Source organism: Nasonia vitripennis (genome assembly GCF_009193385.2).
Source record: "Nasonia vitripennis strain AsymCx chromosome 3 unlocalized genomic scaffold, Nvit_psr_1.1 chr3_random0007, whole genome shotgun sequence".
In the NCBI taxonomy this organism is placed as follows: Eukaryota; Metazoa; Arthropoda; class Insecta; order Hymenoptera; family Pteromalidae; genus Nasonia; species Nasonia vitripennis.
In genome coordinates, this window is record NW_022279626.1 from 2,680,511 (window position 1) to 2,701,312 (window position 20,802).

Sequence of the window (20,802 nt, forward strand, 5' to 3'; positions counted from 1 at the left end):
ATATCCATTTTAGAGTTTAATTTAATTATTTCGTATTTATAGGTAACTGATCTTGTTACATTATTTGCATTTATTCGTGGAATGTTATTGTTGACAGAGGTTGGTATTCTTAGCAAATAGTGACGTGCGACTGGACGTTCCTGTTCTTTAATTATTTCGTAAAATGTGTAATTGACTCTTCCTGTCTTGCTAGAGTCGCTTTCGGTAGTATGTGCAGAATCCAGTACATAACTTTCGGAACTTTCTGAGCTTGCAGAAAATTTAGGAGTTACGTCGGAGTCTGAATTGTGGTTAGTAAAAGAAAATCTGGATCAGTTTCTGAAGACTCGGAATAATAGCTTGAAGAATTATTAAAGTTATTTGTTGGCAAATCATACTCATACTCTGAAATACTGCTTCTAGCTGCTATTTCTTCTGCTGATGATAGGCTGTCGTAGCAATCGTAATTCTCCGGTTTTGTACAGGTGATTTCAAACCTTGGTGCAGGATAATAGTAGGGAACATCTTCTGGAATTTTAGTTGAAGTTACGCTTCTGTGTTTACTAATTATAGGCCTATATCTGGCACCATTAGTGCAGTAGAAATGATCAGCTAATTTCGAAGCATCATCTAAGCGTTCTGGAGCAGAATCATATACATCTTGGTATAAGGTACTCGGAAGTTCTCGGGCAAACAACATTCTAGCAAGAATATCTAATTGCTCTATAAAAAGGTTTGAAAGATGTAGCTTCGAATTTCTCAACTGGTACTCGGCTTTCTGTAATATATTCTGTAAGTGTAAACGAAAATTATTAAAATGTTCATCTTGATCTCTATTTGAATCATCTAGTTTGACTGCAAAGTATCCAAATGAGTAGGGGCATACAAATGCCTCTGTAAGAAAGTTTTTCTAAGTGCGTATTAAATATGTGTGTTGCCCCACTCCCATATTCTATGAAAAATTTGCTGTTGGCCAAAATAAGAAAGATAAGCTGTCGCATAGCTAATTTCATGGACAAACTGCTCTGGCGTGATATCTCCATTATTTATTCTGTTTAATGTTCTTAATGCTGAATTGAAATAATAATGCTCTACTTTCGGATCCATTTTTATAGGCAATAATAATTTATTAGCATCTTGCTTTTATAGTTTCAGTAATTTCTTTTTAAAAACAAATACAAAATGGCTATAATCTTGACTTTAGTTTGATAATCTAAGCTTCATAACTTCTACTTATAATCCAAGATGTCTAAAATCTTCGTATGCTTCTAAAAACTTCTTTAAAGATCTAAATAAAATTTTGAAATACTCTAAAAACTTCTAAAAAATTCTTCTAAAGAATTCTCAAAGAAATTCTAGAAATTGTTGCTCTAGTAACAATGGCTAGTTCCCCACCAGGGATGCCATTTTGTAAAGACCGTACTAGATAGTAGGACGGGCTGCGCGAGTCTTACAAATAATTATTTATTCGTGAGAACTAGCCTTCGGCTCGAGAGCCTGTTCTGTTACTAAAGTTACACGCGGACTGTAGAATTGAGGATGTCCCGTGCTGCTAGTCTGCGCGGACGCATATTTGTGTGCGGACGGTATTATGTCCTAGGCTGCGTTTGGCGGACGTGTGAGTGTCTGCTGTACTTACAGTCGTTGCAGGCAAGTCGCTTGTGACACTTCGGTGTCCTGCGGACTCCGCGTTATGTCCGCTTAATTCGTCTCGTGTGTGGATGCTGATGGTTAGTCCACAAGTAAAGTACTCTTACCTGCACGTCGTGACTGCGAAGCTGATTTAAATTTATTTGTTTTGATTGAGGTTTAGTTATTTTTATCAATTTAGTACACAAGGGTTTTATTTATATTGATTGTTATGTTTTTATTGGCCCAGAGCACTTCACAGACGTTCAGTTTACAGAGTTGACGAAGTTTCGCTATATTAAGCTTAGGATGTTGTCGTTTTACAGTAGTTTTTAGTGAATTTAGTCTTATTTATTTATTAATTGTAACTACCTATGATTTATCTTAACAACTTACTATTATTATAATTCTGCGCACTTTAGATGGTTCTAATCACCCTTCGTGGCAGAAGCTGACTGTATTATCTACATGCGTTCACGTGGCAATTTAAAATAAGGATGGTCAACTGCTCTTGCTAACGCCAGAGATTCCACTCGCCGGTCCTTAGGTTGTACTTTTCTCTGGGGCACTGATCTGTATTCAAAGGGCTCTCCGGTGTATGCTATGCCAAGGGACGGATTTAGCACGCTCCCAAAGTGTTGGACGGATTTAGCACGCTCCAAACACTAACACTAGCAAACACCGCTGCATTACCTTAGAATCAGTTGTAGCCGCCAGTGAGTAAGTTGGTACGCAAAAAGGCACTGCGTGGATCGGCTCCAGGGTTTTTAAATCATCGGTGCCGATGCAAGCAGTTATGAAATTTAGATGAGGAAGATCGCGGTAGTCCAATCAGCATTCGCCACACTAAGGATTGACGCGTACGCTTTGCAGTCGTGGTTCGCGCGCGAGGAGTGCTGACATAGAGTCAGAGCAATGTCGCAATCAGATGCAGTATACGTCGTCTGTATGAGTGCACGAATGCAGTCGCACAGGCGTTATACATATATATATATATATATATTTATTTATTTAAGAGTATAAACGTGGTACATTACAGGGCCATGTTAGCTGCCCTCATAGATGGGGGGATCCAGGGGGTCGAACACATGCCGGGATGAAGAAAAATGCTTATATTATGGCAACCACAAACGAACTCGGGGAAAACTCACATGAGATTCTGAAACTTGAAACCTTAAGGGTGCCAACAACGCAAGACGGTGGATATCCAATCCACAAATTAAGCAGCAGTACCAGTATAGGTAGCGCCATGAGTGCTGCAGGATACCGACACGAGAGTGGAACGGTAGGTGAAGAGAGCCAGACCACAAGGGAATGGCTACGAGCCCATTCCAGCTTGCATGATAAGATAAGGAAGGTGAAAGATATGACCAGGGAAATTACTGAAACCCTGGATAAGCAGAAGGGCGTGAACTCCAAGATTAAAGATGGATTACCCTTAATAGGATCAATGTTTATCGAAGCTGTCACGCTTCTTGACAAGATGGAAGATGTTGTGACGAGGCAGCCCCTTTAACAACCTAGAGCGGACAATGCAAAGTCCCACAAAACGGAAAAGCCGAAGAAAAGGGTACGAGCATCATCCGACGAAGACGGCGGTACCCCCGCCAAAAAAGACAAAAAGAATGTAAGTGCTCCCTCGACAAGTAGGGACAGTGAGGGGAACGGACAGAATTCTCATGGACAGACACAATGGGAAGTAGCTGCTGGCAGGAAGCCAAACAAGAAACAAAAGGACAAACCAGAGCAGACCCAACCTAAGAAAAAAGAAGAGAAGGTTATACGTCAGAGGACGGACGCCATTCTGATAAAGCCGAAGAGTGGCAAAACCTATGCTGACATTTTGGGTCAGATAAAAGCACATGTAAAGCTGGAAAAACTGAACACAGAGGTCAAGTTCGTCCGTAAAACAAGACAAGGTGGCGTTCTAGTGGGGGTAGGTAAGAGCAACGACAAAATGAAGTCATTGCAAGAAGCTATCCAAGACGCAATCGGACAAGTAGGCACGATTGAGAACAAGATCTCCAAGATAACACTAGAGATCAGGGGCATCGATGGACTTACAATAAAGGAAGAGGTCAACAGTGCTATCGCGGCCGTGACGGACTGTGACGAAGAGGATGTTAAAATTCATCTGTTTGAGCCGAACACGAGAGAGCAGAGGATGGCAGTAGTTAAATTGGACCAGACTAAGGCCACCGCCCTGCTCAAAAAAGGAAAGATCCGCAGCGGTTGGGTAAACTGCCGAGTGCGGGTGCGAGCGAGCGTAACGCGATGCTATTGTTACCTTGGCTATGGGCATAACAAGGCCCTGACAGGAGCACTAGCTGTTGGAAGTGTGGTGCGGGTGAACATAGAGCGGCGGCATGCAACGTGCTGATCAAACAGATAAAGTGTTTTCTTTGCAAAGACGCTAGGCGTGGGTTGGCGAATAAGAGTACATGAGAAGACTACGTAAGTGCAAGGATGGATCGAATAACATTTTTCAGTGTATATATGTTACCGAATAAAACTGCCGCCGAGTTTACAAGGAAACTAGGGGCATTGGAGGACGCTATAAGAGAAGTCTCCGGGAAAATTGTGATTAAGGGCGACTTTAACGCGAGGGCCACGGAATAAGGAATGCCGACGACGAACTCAAGAGGCAGAGTCATCCTCGAGATGGCAGCCAGGCTGACCTTGATAGTAGCGAGCGAGGGTAATACCACTACCTAACGTAGAACAGGCTTTGGGGAATCCATACTGAATGTAACCTTCGCAAGCGAAATGATGATCCGCAACATAAGAGACTGGCACGTAACGGAAGAATATACAGCTAGCGACCACCAGTATATTCTATTCAATATCAAGGAAGACCGTCAAACCAGTACAAGGAGAAACCATAGTCGAGCGCCAAGATGGAACACCCGACGCATGAACCAAGAGACACTCGCGGAGTTAATTCAAAGTGCGAACCTTCCATCCAACGGGATCTCACACGAACTAGGCGGACGTGATAAAGCAGAGACAATAGTCGAAAGAACTACTAATCTGATTACTGAGATCTGCGATGCGACCATGCCCAGGGTATCTACCAGCCACCAGAGAAGACCGGTGTAGTGGTGGACGGACGACATTGCGGAGCTTAGAAAAGAAAATTTCCATGCTAGAAAAAGGGCTCAAAGAGCCTGGAAACAGAAAAGGCCTGAAGCCCGGGAGCTTTTCAAAAGACAGAACGAATTGCGAAAAATTCTCAGAGACGCGATAAAAGAGAGTAAGCGCCGCCGCTGGACAAAGATCGTCGACGACATTGAGAAAGACCCATTCGGCGATCGATACGCGATCGTTACACAAAAGATGGGCGAAATGAAACGCACGGAACCAATGGAAGCTGAAACGATGAAAGAAGTAATCGATGGGCTGTTTCTCACACACCCCATCAGACCCCAGACAGAAGCGGCGGAAATACCGGCAGACGAGATACGTCTTTTTACAGAAGGCGAACTCATCGCGGCAATTTCGTTCCTTAAGAGTGGCAGGGCATCGGGACAGGATGGCATCCCTGCGGAAATGCTCAGTATCGTCGTGTCGCAACGGCCTGAGCTGCTCTTGGAGATGTACAACCAATGCCTAGTGCAAGGAGTTTTTAGCTTGCGGTGGAAAAGAGCGGGAATTGTACTGATTGAAAAACCGAAAAAAAGCGGATACGGAAACTTCCTATAGGCCACTAAGTCTTTATGACACAATGGGAAAGACGGGGAAAGCACTGGTTAAACCGCGAATACTAAGGGCCGTACGTGAAGCGGAAGACCTTTACGATAAACAGTATGGCTTTAGAAAAGGGCGATCCACCATAAGTGCCGTTAGAGAGGTAACAGACACGTTAAAGAAAGTAGAAGAAGTTAGACACGCGACTAGAGACATTGTGATTCTCGTTACGTCAGACGTAAAAAACGCGTTCAACTCGGCAAGATGGACCGAGATACTTGCTGCCTTAGAATCATTCGGTATGCCGCGATACATTATGCGTCTTACGGAAGATTATCTGAGGGACCGGGTTATCGAGTATAAAACGAAAGAAGGGCACAGAAGAAGATCTATAACTGCAGGAATAGCGCAGGGTTCGATTTTGGGTCCAGACTTTTGGAGTACCTTGTACAACGGGCTTCTAAAACTCGAAATGCCGTACAGTGGGAGAAAATGAACAAAATTCGAGCCACGCGTCATTTTTAATCGTAGAGCCATGATTTTTTTTAAATCTTTAAAAAAGCATCAAGATTAAGCTACAGGTGCGGAAATTATTGTATCACAAGCAGTATAAATCATCTATCCCTGGGAACAGCGAGTTAAATCGCTTTATTTTTTCTCAAAATAATTAAGCCACACGCCAGAAGCCAACAAATCACCTAAATACCGATCCCTAACCCGCTTAACCCCTAGAAACCACCCCTACCAAACCACAAGCAGGCTAACTAGCCTAACCCTAGGAACAGCGAGTTAAATCGCTTTATTTTTTCTCAAAATAATTAAGTCACACACAAGAAGCCAACAAATCACCTAAATACCTACCCCTAACCCCTAGAAACCACCCCTACCAAACCACAAGCAATAAAACATGGTTTAAAAAATAATCTTTATTCATGTCGATTTTTCACATTGAAATCATTTAAGATTTAATGTTTAGAGCGAAGAAATCGTGTCCTCGAGACTTAAACTTCAGTGTCACAGTTTAAATTTTGAAAAAAAAAGGTAAAAGCACATAAAATGGCGGCTAATACGAGAAAATCGTGAAAAATTTCCAGAATTTTTTACTTGAGAATGATATACTTTAGAAAAAAATTTACCGAAGAAAAAGTTCTTAGATTAAATAAAAAAATACGTTATATTATATTATAGTATAATTTAATATAATTAAATCTATTGATCATACGAGTGTTATATAGGTACATACAAAAATCTGTTTCAATGCAGATGACTAATAGCAGTTCATTCAACAAATACGGCTAACAAATAATGTGACTAATTTACTTGTAATAATGTCTTGAATTACGTGGTTATACGATTCTGCGTGTTTCCGGTCTGGCCTGTGGAGTGGGTTTTTGTTATTTTTAGAAAAAGTAAAGCGATTTAACTTTCTGTTCCCAGGGTTATGTTAGTTAGCCTGCTTGTGGTTTGGTAGGGGTGGTTTCTAGGGGTAGGGGAGTGAGTGGTCAGGTGGTTAGCTGGCTTCTGATGTGTGGCTTAATTATTTTGAGAAAAAATAAAGCGATTTAACTCGCTGTTCCCTGGGATAGATGAGTTAGACTGCTTGTGGTTTGGTAGGGGTGGTTTCTAGGGGTTAGGGGTAAGTAATTTGGTGATTTGTTGGCTTCTGGTGTGTGGCTTAATTATTTTGAGAAACAATAAAGCGATTTAACTCGCTGTTCCCAGGGTTAGGCTAGTTAGCCTGCTTGTGGTTTGGTAGGGGTGGTTTCTAGGGGTCGTATGGGTTTAGGGGAAGGTGATACAATAATTTCCGCACCTGCAGCTTAAACTTGATGCTCTTTTAAAGAGTTTTAAAAAAATCATGGCTCTACGCTTAAAAATGACGCGTGGCTCGAATTTTGTCCATGCTCGTTGGATACGCAGACGATGTGGTCGCGGTTATAACAGTACGGAATATGGGCATTGCGTAAGCGAAGTTAAACGCGATTATGAGCAGAGTGCTAAGGTGGATGGCAAACCACGGATTGACTTTGGCGCTTGATAAGACCAAAATTGTCCTATTGACAAGAAAGCGAATACCGACCATCATACCTATGAAGGTAGGCGGCGAGACTATAACGACGAAACCATCAACCAAGTATGTAGGAATAAATCTAGACACAAAGCTGAACTACGGGAAACACCTAGATGGCATTTGTAAAAAAGCCACGACTATGATAGCGCAACTTAGCCGACTCATAGCTAACGTCCGTGGGCCAAGGCCAACAGTTAGGTGGCTACTTTTGGCGACTACCAACTCTATCCTGTTATATGGAGCAAAGGTGTGGGCCGACACTATGACTATGAATAAGTATCGAAAAAAGATTATGGCAGTACAGCAAAGGGGGGCCCTTACAAAAGCATGGTCTTACCGCGAAGGTAATCCTCGTGGATCTTCTTGCGATCGAACGCAAGCCGATCTACGAGGCTTGCTTAGCGTCGAGTAGCATCTCAATTGCCGTGGAAGAAAGAGAAATAACAATGTGCAATTGGCAGACTAGGTGGGCCGATTATCCAAAGGCAAGAATGATTAGGACCCTTATAAAAAATATGTGAATTTTTCTCTGGTCACGGATACTTTAAGAGCTACCTGTTCGCGATGAACAGGGTGGCGATACCGGGGTGTAAGCACTGCGCTGACGAACGGGACGACGTAAGACACACGTTTTTTGACTGCCCTCACTGTGCTGAAAAGCGTAGAGCTGACGATAGGGGCGTTCACGCCCGAGACTGTAGTTGAAACGATGCTTGGCAGCAAGAATTGGGGCGAGATAACGGCGTACGTAGAGACGGTTCTCCGCGCGAAAAACAATGACAATTGTTTATAAGACTAGTTGACGGCTAGCACAGCTTAAGACAGGCGACCCCCCGAAGGAATGCAAAAACGGATACTAGGTGGGTTTTTGCGGCCCTATAAGAGGAGTTTTAGTGGGTATGCCTGGCGATAGTCCCGCGTCAGCAGAGTCCCACAGACGGGGAGTCTCGCACGGCTCCTGACATGGTGCATCAAGCATTTCTCCAACTTTCCAGATAACAAAAAAGAAACAGAAAACCAAGATGATAAAATAATAAAATTATTGATTTAAATAAATGTTTCAATGATAATCTAAAAAATTATATTAAAAATGTTGTTTATCGTGACATTTTTGAATTAGAAATTTTTAACTGATTTTATATTACGTATCTTCTAGTATTCTCGATAATTAATATTTTATTTATTTATATACGTTAATACTAAACATTAATTTAATTTTTCTATACATTATAAAATTTTTAATATGGTTATGTATAAGTATGTTCTGCCTAACAATTAAACAATAGGCTTCAAAGAAATGAAAATAGCAGCAACCAATTTCATTTTTATTGGTAGTGCTTGTGTATTATCATTTTTATATAATAAATTAATTAAATAGCAAAATATAATTATTTGATTATAAAAATTTTATATAGTAAGCATCAAACAAATAAAATAGCAGCAACCAATTTCATTGCCGTTGGTAGTGCTTGTGCATTATAATTTATATATTTCATAAATTAGATAATAAAGTTGTTTGAATATTATTAAATTTACAGTACAAAACTACATTTTAAATTGATATAAAAGCTGCTTGTAAATCTCAAATTTAGTAGCGCTCTTTTTATTATATTTACAAATTCATAGTATAGAATATATATATAAAAATTTAAAAATAAACCTTATGTATAATATAAATTTTCAATTTATTAATGATAACTAAGATGTATAATTCGTAAATGAACTACTGAAAAACTGTAAATTTACTACAAATTTAGTCAAATATTCATTGGAAAATAGTAAAATTACAATTTCGTATAGTATTTTTACAACTTTCAAAATATGTTCCATAATTTCCTTCTCTGAGAATAGTAGCTCTACAAAACCTCTTTTTACCGGGTACATCACACTTATTCGACAATAAATAATAAGTTGCTTCAATAAGTAAATAATTTTAAATAATTTTAATAATTAATAAATTGAAATATAACAATAGCAGCGACTAATTTTATTTTTTGGTAGCGCTAATATAAAATCTACAATAGATAACATATTATAAAAATTAATAAATGAAAATATCAATAACCAAAATAATAACAATTTAATTTCGATACAAATATGTGCTTTTAATGGTAGAATTTATTAAGCATTTTAACAGATTTATTAATTAATTAAACTTTACTTTATTTTATCTTTAACATTTACTTTTTTATAATAATCGTATTGACCATAAATTATTTAATTTAACTATTCAAACAATATTAAATAAGTAAGCGTACAAAACTAATAATTTTCTTCCTTAATATACGGATATATTGTCAATAATATTAATGCGGGCTTCTTTCGATATGCTATCTAATAATATTTAATGCATATTTCGTATATTTTAGAATCTTACTTCTTATTCATTATAATTATTTAGTACTCTTGACTTTAGACTATTGTATATTTGATATGATTTATTGTACTTGATTATTACAACAATTAAATTTATATTTAACTCTAATTATATTTTAATAGATTAACAGTTAAATTTAGCTGTTACAATGCCGCTACCCTAAGCGGATCTTGGGCGTTGTTGTCCAGATCGGACGGGTGGGTGCCTATCACCACTACACAGCGCATCCTTAGGTTGCGGATAAAGGAACAGCCCCTGAGAAAGAGGTTAGCTGCGAATAAATTGAATATGCAGCCGCGGACAGCCGATAGGAACAGGCGTGGGTGTGATCAGCCCACACTGTCGAACGCATTCATCTAGAAACACTACGCAAGCACCACAACAACAAAACACTTCACATTATCTCTTATCTCTCAATCTATCTCTTTCATCACACATTACAAAAATGGGCAAAAATCCTGCTGCCGAGGAGGATGCGGGAGCGATGACAACTGCCCCGAAAGGCGATGTGTAGAATGATTTGTCACCTGGTCTTACGCGGTAAGATGCCAGCGAAGGCGCGCTGCCTTGCAGGGGTGCGTTAGGATGCGAGAATGAAACCGTAGTGTGTCTGACGACGAGTTGACACTGTCCTCGTCAAAGTCGGAAAGCTCTCATACTTAGTTCTAGAAAGGTATGGGGGTTATCACCTCTAGAACGGTGGACTCACCTGCGATCGGAACAGGATCCGAAGCGCGCGGGTTTAACATACTATAATGGCTCAAAAAAATCAAATCCGAACCAAAAGGGACTTAAGGGTCGGAACTTGGAATGTTCGCAGTCTATACAGAACATGCACGTTTAAAGAACTCGTAAAGGAAGCTGATAGGTACAATCTAGATTTGGTAGCAATACAGGAATCGCGGTGGCCAGATGGCGAAGTACTAGCATCGGGTAACTTCACGTATCTGTATGGGGCCGGGAGTGGGGGATCTCTAGGCACCGGATTTCTCGTAAGCAAAAGCACCATACAATAGGTTAAAAGTTTCAAATCCGTCAATGATAGACTCTCGTACATCATTATCGAAGGCGAATGGTATAGATATGTATTTATTAATGTACACTGTCCTACGGAGGACAAAGAAGAAGAAGCTAAGGATCTCTATTACGAAACTTTAGAACAGGTAATCGACCAGTTCGCGTCTTACGACACAAGAATAGTATTAGGCGATTTCAATGCTAAAATAGGTAGGGAGGAAATGTTTAGGCCTACTATAGGGAAGGAAAGCCTGCACGAAGCCAGCAATGATAACGGTATTAGGGTCATAAATTTCGCGGCGGCAAAAGATATTATAATCAAAACTACGTGTTTTAAGCACAAGGACATACACAAGGCAACGTGGACATCGCCGGACGGGGCCACGCAGAACCAAATTGATCATTTCCTCATTGAAAAAAGACGTCATACTAACGTTCTCGACGTAAGGGCTTACAGAGGGGCAGATAGCGACTCGGACCACTTCCTAGTAGTAACCAAATTAAGAGCTAGATTAGTAGCGAATCAAAATAGTAAGCGAAAAAACAAGATAAAAAGCTTCGATATTGAAAAGCTACGAGATAGAATAAAGCGAATTAGATACCAGATTAATAACAGGTTTTAGGCACTGAAAGAAGCAAACACATCGCCGGAGGGGAATGACGAACCGAATAGCTTATGGAGGGACATCGAAAAAATGGTAAAAGAGGCCGCGAACATAGTACTGGGTAAAAAGAAAAAGTCAAAGAGCAAACCATGGTTTGACGAAGAGTACGAACTCTGGTTTGAAAGGCGCAAAAAGGCTAAATTAGATAGCTTACAAAATAGAAGCGATAGGACCGTAGAAGAGTATTCTAACGTAAGAAAACAGACGAGCGCGATCTACAGAAATAAGAAGCGGGAGTATCAAAAGAATCTTATTAGGAGAATAGAAACTAACAGTAAGGAAAATAACCCACGCGAAATGTACAGAGGGATTAACGCCATCAGAAAGGGTTTTAGGAGTAGAGCGCAATTGATGAAGGACGAAAACGGGGACCTCGTGACAAATGACAACGAATTACTGTCACTGTGGAAATATTATTTCGATAAATTATTAAACGTGCACGAAAATAGCGAAGAATTAGGGGACGAAATTCACACTGCTGAACTCCACGTGGAGGAACCAAACTACCAAGAAGTAGAGGCCGCGATTAAAAAACTAAAAAACAACAAAGCTGCGGGAAACGACTCTATACCAGCTGAGTTACTCAAATATGGGGGCGTCGAGCTCACTTTCAAAATCTATAAACTAGTATGTGCCATCTGGAAAAATGAAACAATACCCGAAAATTGGAAGGAATCTATCATTATACCGATTTTTAAAAAGGGGGATTAGACAGACTGCAATAACTATAGGGGTATCGCACTTTTAGCAAAATGCTACAAAGTTGTGTCAAACGTAATACAGGCTAGATTCACTCCATTCGCGGAAGATATAGTAGGAGATTATCAGTGCGGATTTCGGCGCAACAGATCGATGAGCGATCAAATGTTTACCATAAGACAGTTGTTAGAGAAAAAGTGGGAATTTTGCGAAACCATACACCAACTATTTATAGATTTTAAAAAAGCGTACGACTCTATTAAGCGAAGCAAAATGTATCAAATTCTAGTACTTCTCGGTGTACTGAAAAAACTCGTGAGATTGATTCAAATATGTCTGAACGGAAGCACGGGAAAGATCCGAGTAGGCGGTAATATATCAGAACCCTTCACGATACGCGATGGTTTAAAATAAGGGGATGGGCTCTCTACGATGCTGTTCAGCTTAACGTTAGAGTATGTCGTTAGAAAAATGCAGGTTAGCCAGCTGTGCGCAACAACGCAGATACTAGGCTACGCAGATGATTTGAATATACTGGGGGATTGTAGGGAAACGGTAGCAAGAAACGCGGAAATCCTCATAAAAGCGGCAGAGTATACAGGGTTAGAAGTGAGTGAATCAAAAACAAAGTACATGATTGTGGATAAACTAGGCATCTGCAGAGGGCAGGGAGATCTCAGAGTTGGGGATTTTACTTTTGAAAAGGTTAGCGAATTCAGGTATCTGGGTACGACCATAAATGATATAAACGAGATTAATGTCGAAATAAACAAGAGACTCCATTCGGGTAATGCTTGCTTCTACGCCGTGAGTAACTTACTTAAGTCGACGCTGTTGTCTAAAAACGTTAAAATAAGAATATACAGGACAATAATACTGCCGGTGGTACTGTATGGGTGCGAATCGTGGGCTCTCACTAAGCAAGCGGACAACCGTTTTAGGGTATTTGAAAATAAAGCCTTGCGAAAAATATACGGGCCGAAGAAAGATGAGGAAACCGGGGAATGGAGGAGACTACACAATGATGAGTTACACATTCTGTACGTGTCACCAAATATTAACAGAATAATAAAATCGCGCAGATTGGGATGGGCAGGGCACGTAGCGAAAATGGGAGACGACCGTACGGCAGCGCGTGTCATGAAGGGCAGGCCGATGGTAACGCGACCTCTAGGTAGACCTAGACGTAGATGGGAGGACAACGTAAAAGCGGATCTAGTAGAAATAGGACGGGTGGGTTTTGATCGGAAAGGTGCATCTTGGGTGGGGTTGACACACGATAGGGCAGCGTGGAAGGCTTGCGTAGATGAGGCGATGAACTTTCAAGTTCCAAATGCCACGTAAAAAAAAAAAAAAAAAACAGTTAAATTTAGTTTAATAAAAATTTAGGTAATTATATTTATTTACTCATTGTTATATCGAAAGAATGACAGTTTCAACCCTGTTAAACGCAAAGTATATTATTATTAATAAACTAATAAACTCGAAATAAAAACTAATTTTTTTTCTCGGTCTACATTATTACACACACGCGCGCGCGCGGGGATGTCGATGCCCCGTATGTGACGCGTCCCCTGGGTGGCGGATAGGGAAAAGCTCATCGGCGCGTCGAGGTCTTCTCAAGCGGCCAAAGGGTAGGACAGAAATAAAATATGCTCCGCGGACCAAACAGGCTAGGAGAAAAAACCCCGAAAATAAATCAAACATGTATAGTGAGTTAATAACATTACTACCCCAAGCGGGTCAAGCCACAGTGCACAGTTTCGCCGTTGATTCCTATCGGGTTAAAGCCCCGGTGGTCGACGCTGGTCCCATGGGTTTTGGGGGCGGGGCAAACTTACCTAGAAGCCGCAGAGGTTTATCACCTGACCACTGCTGCATGTAGAGACGCAGGTGATATGGAATTAGAAGTTGATGCAGACAAAGATAAGAGAGCAGCATGACCGGATGTTTTAATCATCAAGGCTGCAGAAGGAAAGAGCTAAGCAGACATTTTGTCCAAAATAAAAGCGGCTTCGTCACTTAAGACACTGGGAAATAGCGTAAATAAAATGCGCAGAATAGTTGCTGGCGATCTTCTGATAGAGCTCAAACGCACAAAAGAAGTCAAAACCTAGGACTTCCAAGAAGCAGTTAAAATGGTACTAGCGGGAGGCGCCACAATAAAAGCACTCCAGGAAGAAGAAACCATTGAAGTAAGAGATCTGGACATGCTTACCTCAAAAAATGAGGTACTAGAAGCATTACAGAAGGAAATTGGCGAGGAGAACATCATAGAAGTCTCTACGATATGATCTCTGCGAAAGACGTATGGTGACACGCAGATTGTAGTGATAGGTACCAGCTCAGATAGCGGCTAAGATCACTAAGATACAGAAGATCATAATAGGATAGATCAACTGTAAGATCCGGGTATCTAACCACAAAAACGAGCCGCTCAGGTGTTATAAATGTCTAGGTTTTGGCCATATCGGTAGAAAGTACACAGTAACTGAAGACAGAAGTAAGCTTTGCTTTAAATGTGGAAAAGATGGGCACAAAGCAAAGGAGGATAAGAACCAACCCAACTGTGTACTCTGCAAAGGAGGCAGAGGGTGGAAGAGTAACCACGCAGCTGGTAGCTATGCATGCCCAGTTTACCGAGCTGCAGTAGAAGCCAATGGCAGACGAAGAAAATGAAAATAGTGCAGTTGAATATGAATCACTGCGCGACTGCACAGAACCTACTGAGCCAGTATGTCCGCGAGACAGGAATCAAAATAGCCGTCTGTGAACAATACAGAGACCTGGACAAACCATCGTGGGATATGGACAGTACTGGTAAAGCGGCGATATGGGCATGTGGTGACGCCACTTTCCAGGAAAAAATGACAAGACGTAATGAATGATTCGTATGCGCTGAGGTCACAGGTGTACACATTTACAGCTGCTATGCTTTACCCAACTCTCAATAGAACAATTCAGACAACTGTTAGACCAAATAGTACAGGATGCTGTAGGAAGAAAACCGGTACTGATAGCAGGCGATTTCAACGCCTAAGCAGTAGAGTGGGGCAGCCAAAGGACGAAAGAAAGAGGACAAGCGCTATTGGAAGCATTCGCCCTCCTTGACTTGGTCTTAGTTAACCAGGAATGTTCTTTCCCATTTTAAAGAGGAGGTGCAGGCTCCATCATAGATCTCACGTTTGTCAGCGGCTACCTAATTGGCTCAGTTAGATCGTAGATGATGAGCAATCATTACACAAACAGTGACAACCAAGCGATAATAATGGAGATAAAAATATCAAAACAGAGATCTAACGGGAGGGCAACATCAAAAAGAGTCGGCTGGAAAACAATGGATTATGATAAGGAGAGATTCCTGCTGGCTCTAGAAGAAGTACAGCTTTCTGGATCTGCGAATGATAAGGTCGAGCAGGTGATGGTAAATATTACCCGAGCCTGCGACGCAACAATGCCAAGGAGAACTCCCAACAATAGACAACCACCAGTATACTGGTGGGATAAAGAAATTGATGCAGCCTGCAAAGAGTGTCATCGAAGCAGAAGATGGAAACAGCGGGCTAGGAAGGAATACTACAAGACTGGTCGTAGTAAAGAAATAGTAGACGCCCTAAATAAAGAAATGAAGAATGCTAAACGGATACTCAAGAGGAAAATCCGAGAAAATAAACGACGGTGCCTGAAAGAATTACAGGACGAGGTTGAGCTGGACCCCTGGGGGCGACCGTACCAAGTGGTAATGAAGAAGATAAAGGGTGATTATATCCTCCCTCCTAAAAGCCCGGAATTGCTTGATCGTATTGTGACCACACTGTTTCCCCTTCAACTGGAAGTAAGAGCTATTCCTGAAGTGGAGGCGAATGACGAAAATATTCCAGCAATCACCATAGAGAAATTACTGGCTGCATGCAAAAGAATTGGAAACAATAAGGCTCCAGGCCTGGATAGCATACCCAATATTGCATTGAAACAATCTATACAGGCACGCCCCGATGTCTTTGTGGACTTGTACAACTCATGTCTTATAGAAGGGATGTTCCCTAAGAACTGGAAGAAGCAACGCCTAGTGCTACTACCAGAAGGAGATAAGCCACCTGGAGAAGCTTCCTCATACTGACCACTTTGCATGCTACACACCCCGGGCAAGATCTTAGAGCGCATAATCGGCGTTAGAATAGAACAAGTCATTAAAAAACCAGGCGGACTTGCGGAATATCAATACGGCTTCAGGAAAAAACACTCCACTCTTGATGTTATAAGCTTAGTAGTTGACACCGCTAGAACTGCAACAGAAGGAAAAAGATGGAAAGGAGGATCCAAGACGCACTGTGCTATTATTACACTGGATGTTAAAAATGCGTTTAACTCAGCTAGTTGGGGCAAGATACAGGAGGCACTACGGGAAAAAGAGGTACCCGCATATATAAAAAGGATTATGTCTGACTACCTAAAAGACAGAACTTTTTTGTATGACACAGAGAGCGGCACGAAAACCTATCAAGTAACCGAAGGGGTCCCACAAGGGTCAGTGCTCGACCCACTATTGTGGAACATCATGTACGATGGCGAACTTAGGCTAGAGCTACCCGAAGGTGCAACAGTTGTAGGGTTTGCAGCTGATGACATTGCAGTAGTGGTAGTAGCAAAGCAAAAGGAAGAAATGACGGAAATCGCTAACGAGGCAATAAGTATAATCCACGATTGGCTAAAGCAGACTGGACTTGAGCTTGCTAGCCATAAAACGGAGGCTATTCTTATATCCAGTAGAAAGAAAATAGAGACAATAACACTGTCAGTGGACGGACACGAAATAAACTCTCAGCCGACCATTAAGTACCTGGGAATCACCATAGACGCCAGACCAATGTTTAAAAAGCATCTTGATAGGGCGAGCCATCGCGATGTTGACCACTTTGGCACACTTTGGTACACTTTCGCATACTTTCGCACACTTTCACACACTTTCGCACACTCTAGCACACTTCGGCACACTCTGGCACACCTAATGAGTTCCACTAAGGCACGGTTTTGTATTTATAATGTCAAAAACTCTATAATTTTAATAACCAATATATAATCTGTTTCTGTTTTCTTTTATACGTTTATAAATAGCTGGTGTTACTTCTAGTATTGCACTCATAGCTTTAGATTTTACGTTTTTATACATATGTAAAACTTTGCACTGTTAATCAAAATCACTGAAATTTCTTTGATTAATATCTTGTTTAAAATCTCTATCATTAATATACACTTTGTCTATTCAATTGCTTTCACAGTTGGTTCTTTTAGCTGTTCTTTTTCAATTTTGTAATCCTTGCTTGTCAGTTTTTTTATTAATGTTTTTTCAAGTGTATTGATACTTTCCTCGTTGATGCCATTTATTTTTACTGTTTCGAAAGCCAACTAAACAATCGAACGGCTTTGCTCTCTATTTATACTTGTTTTGCTTGCACTGTATGTCTAATAGTTAGTAGCCACTGGTACTACGATGCACGCAGATAATCTTTTAGTAATAATTTCCAATTCTAACCTCAAATTGATATTAACTACGTGAACGTGTATCTGTGTTACTTGACTAACTATCTTCGGCAGCTACTTGTCAAGAACGGTTAAGTATATTCGATTTAAAAACTGTCAAAGAACTAGGATAAAAAATGTTACATCTTTTAACGAAAACTGGCAAAAAAAGTACTTAATTCTTAGATTGGTGACGTCAGAACTTTTAAGTAACTGGAATTCCGTTTCTACCAAAGAATAAATTTATGTAAAAAAAAAGAATAATTATTTTTTTTTTTATTTTTTTTTTAATAAAAAGTCTATTTATGATTTATAAATCAACATGCCTAAAAGTTAAATAACCGATACCATTGATTTGAAATTAAAACTGGAAAAAATGTTGAATAAAAGAATAACGTTTAAAACGCTGTAGCTTGGTTGGGCTTACTTTGTGCTGCGATTTACCGGGAATATTTCTTGGCACCGTTTACGTATTTTTCTCGGCCTTGCGACAATGCAGTCTTTCTTCTGACTTAAAGGCGCCAGACGACTGAATCGTCAAAACCCAAATGCTTATGCATGCGGTCGTACCGACCCCCCGGCACTCCTCCTCATGGAGCGACACTCTGGCCGAGTTCGTGCATCAGGCGACGCTCTATCGCCTGTCCCCGGACGACTCCTTTGCATACACCCGCCGCATTCACCGCCCCGCGAACTCGTACCCAGAAAGCCCAGATGTGGCCGACCCTTCCTAGACAAACCTTACGTACCGATTAGTTCCTGCCCGTACCTCTGCTGCCCGCGACGGATAACCACTGATACCCTCGCTCGCACCAGGAGATTGTGGATAGCCGTCTAGGACGTGCACATCAACACGCTTCTGACCGCCCGCGCACGACTTTGCCTGCAACGAGCGACCGCTGTTGCTCTCGCTTGCAGCAGGTCGTCGCTGGCACGTGCCGTCCGCCTAGTCGAACCAACCAATGTGCACTTTTCGCTTCCCGAACTGAACGACACTAAACGGCAACAAACTTTTGCCTTTGGAACCTCCGAATTTCGACCGCACTTCGTCTTTATCAATAAACCGAGCTTTCTGGGTTAAGCCTATTAAATATCAAGAGATAAACCAAATTTTGCTAACACAAAGACACACTCTCGCAAAAAATTGCAATTCTACTTCCCGATGCACGACACAAAGAAAACAAAAAACCGACACGAAACGAACAAGAAACCCTCTCTAAACCATAGCCTGTTCGAGTTGCCTTAACTAAGAGTTTCGGCGATACGCCTGACCGCGAAGAAGATGTTAGGAGGAGAGAAACACACTGACCTTTGTCTAGACTGCGTTGATGGACACGTCCGTCCCGGACCAGAACTAGCAAGCAAGAGAGCAAGCGTTGCTCCTTGTTTGAACTCATGGCCCGCGCTGGCAACTGCGGAGACCACTGATTGGATTTTTCGCGCCGTCGCTATCCGCGTACCTTCTACTAGGTCCCGTTTACGCGCGCTTTTTGGTTTCGTTCAAACGCGTTTACACCCACTCACTTTTAATTATGTGAAATTACAACGATAAGCCCTATAAATCGCGCTCAATAATTGTTCGTTGATCATTCTTCAGCCTATCTTTGGCTTCGCTGTTTTCTTTTAAGGCAATGGTTTTCTGGGTTTTCTGCTCAGCATTACTCTCGTTCTCGGGTTGATCTGGCAACGTTGCGACATCTACTCCTCGTACCTTCTCGTTTTCTCTCTCTCTCTCTCTCTCTCTCTCTCTCTCTCTCTCTCTCTCTCTCTCGTACCTACTGTAGTTCTCACTCTCTCTCGGGAGTTATAAAAAATAAGAAGCACACACACACATACACACACACACATATACACACATATACACATATATATATATATATATATATATATATATATATATATATATATATATATATATATATATAACCTCGCTTTATACTTTCATACTTTTCGGCATCGGGACGATCCGCTGCCACCCCGGACCAGGACTCGCGCTGCTTGGAACGCTGCAATCTCTTGATGTCCAGTTGGCACATCGGATACCTGTGTCCACGACTTCCGCAGTTTCTTCAGTAGCCGGGCAGCTTTGGTAGCACCATGACGTTTTGCCCCCTGATCAGCATGGGTCCCGTGTAGTTCACATCAATTCTTCGGTAATCCGTTGTACTCCGGATTGTCCCTGTGCCCAGTCTTTGGGACGTCTCTTGGCTGTGTGGTGTAGGGGCGAGTTTAGCTGGGCCTCAGACTAAGGGCTACTGCATTCTCTGAGACTGAGTCCTCTTCTTTATCCTCGTACTACGGCGTTGACCTACGAGTTGGCTGTCTAGCTGGTCTTTCGCTAGAGCTACTGTCGCTTTTATCTCGTCGGTTAGTACCGTTTGTGCTGCCTGGTCGTACGTCATTAGTTTTTCTTCTGTCTGAGTGCTTTGGTTTGTCTTTGTAGGTGGTGTCTTTTTTGCCTCAATCACGATTTGCAACATATTGGCGAAGAATGTTGCGTCGACGATGATTCGATTTTTCGCTCGTTCTTTTGCTGAGGTTTGATGTTGCTTCTTTTTGATATGCTCGTATAGCACCTTAAAAGTCACCGACTTTTGTCTCTCCATTCGGTCCACCTCTTTTTGTTTCATGGGCTCTGTCGACTGTTCCCTGGGACCGGTGTTTCTGTTTGGTGGTCCATAGACTCGGTGGTCAACGTTTAATCTTCCAAAGTTACAGTGTCCGACCTCTGGAGTTCCATGGACTCGGTGTCATCATCGACGGCCATGGACTTTTCCCCTTCCTCCGTTGAGGAGTCTGGCACAGGCTCCGACTCTTCAACGGCGACAGACTTGGAATCGAGCACGATCATGGGCTCTGCTATGTTTGTCGCAGGCGCAGCACTATGATGGAGCTTTCCATGTCGGTGTTTTCCAGTGACTTTAACACAGCGGTTTTCTGCTGTTTAGTAGAAGTCTCGGTGGTACTTTGGTCTACTGTCACTTCCGCGTATTTCACTGCCTGCTGTTGCGGGGGTGTAGATTGCTCTTGTGCTTTTGTAGGGACAGTTTGTGTATCAGTGTTTGTCTTTATTGTCTCGTTTGTCTCATCTAGTGGTTTGTCTTTTTTTGTCTGCCATTTCTGACAGTGATATTTCTAGCACGTAATCGGTGAGCTCT

At 41.6% G+C, this 20,802-nt stretch overlaps 2 protein-coding genes across 7 annotated transcripts in view; one reads left to right on the forward strand and one right to left on the reverse strand.

The window, feature by feature from the left end:
* Positions 1 to 20,802, forward strand: part of LOC100115618 (Kruppel-like protein 1) — a 343,702-nt gene that overhangs the window by 269,139 nt on the left and 53,761 nt on the right. The window lies entirely within an intron of this gene.
* Positions 1 to 20,802, reverse strand: part of LOC103317005 (glutamate receptor ionotropic, kainate 2) — a 661,640-nt gene that overhangs the window by 188,166 nt on the left and 452,672 nt on the right. The window lies entirely within an intron of this gene.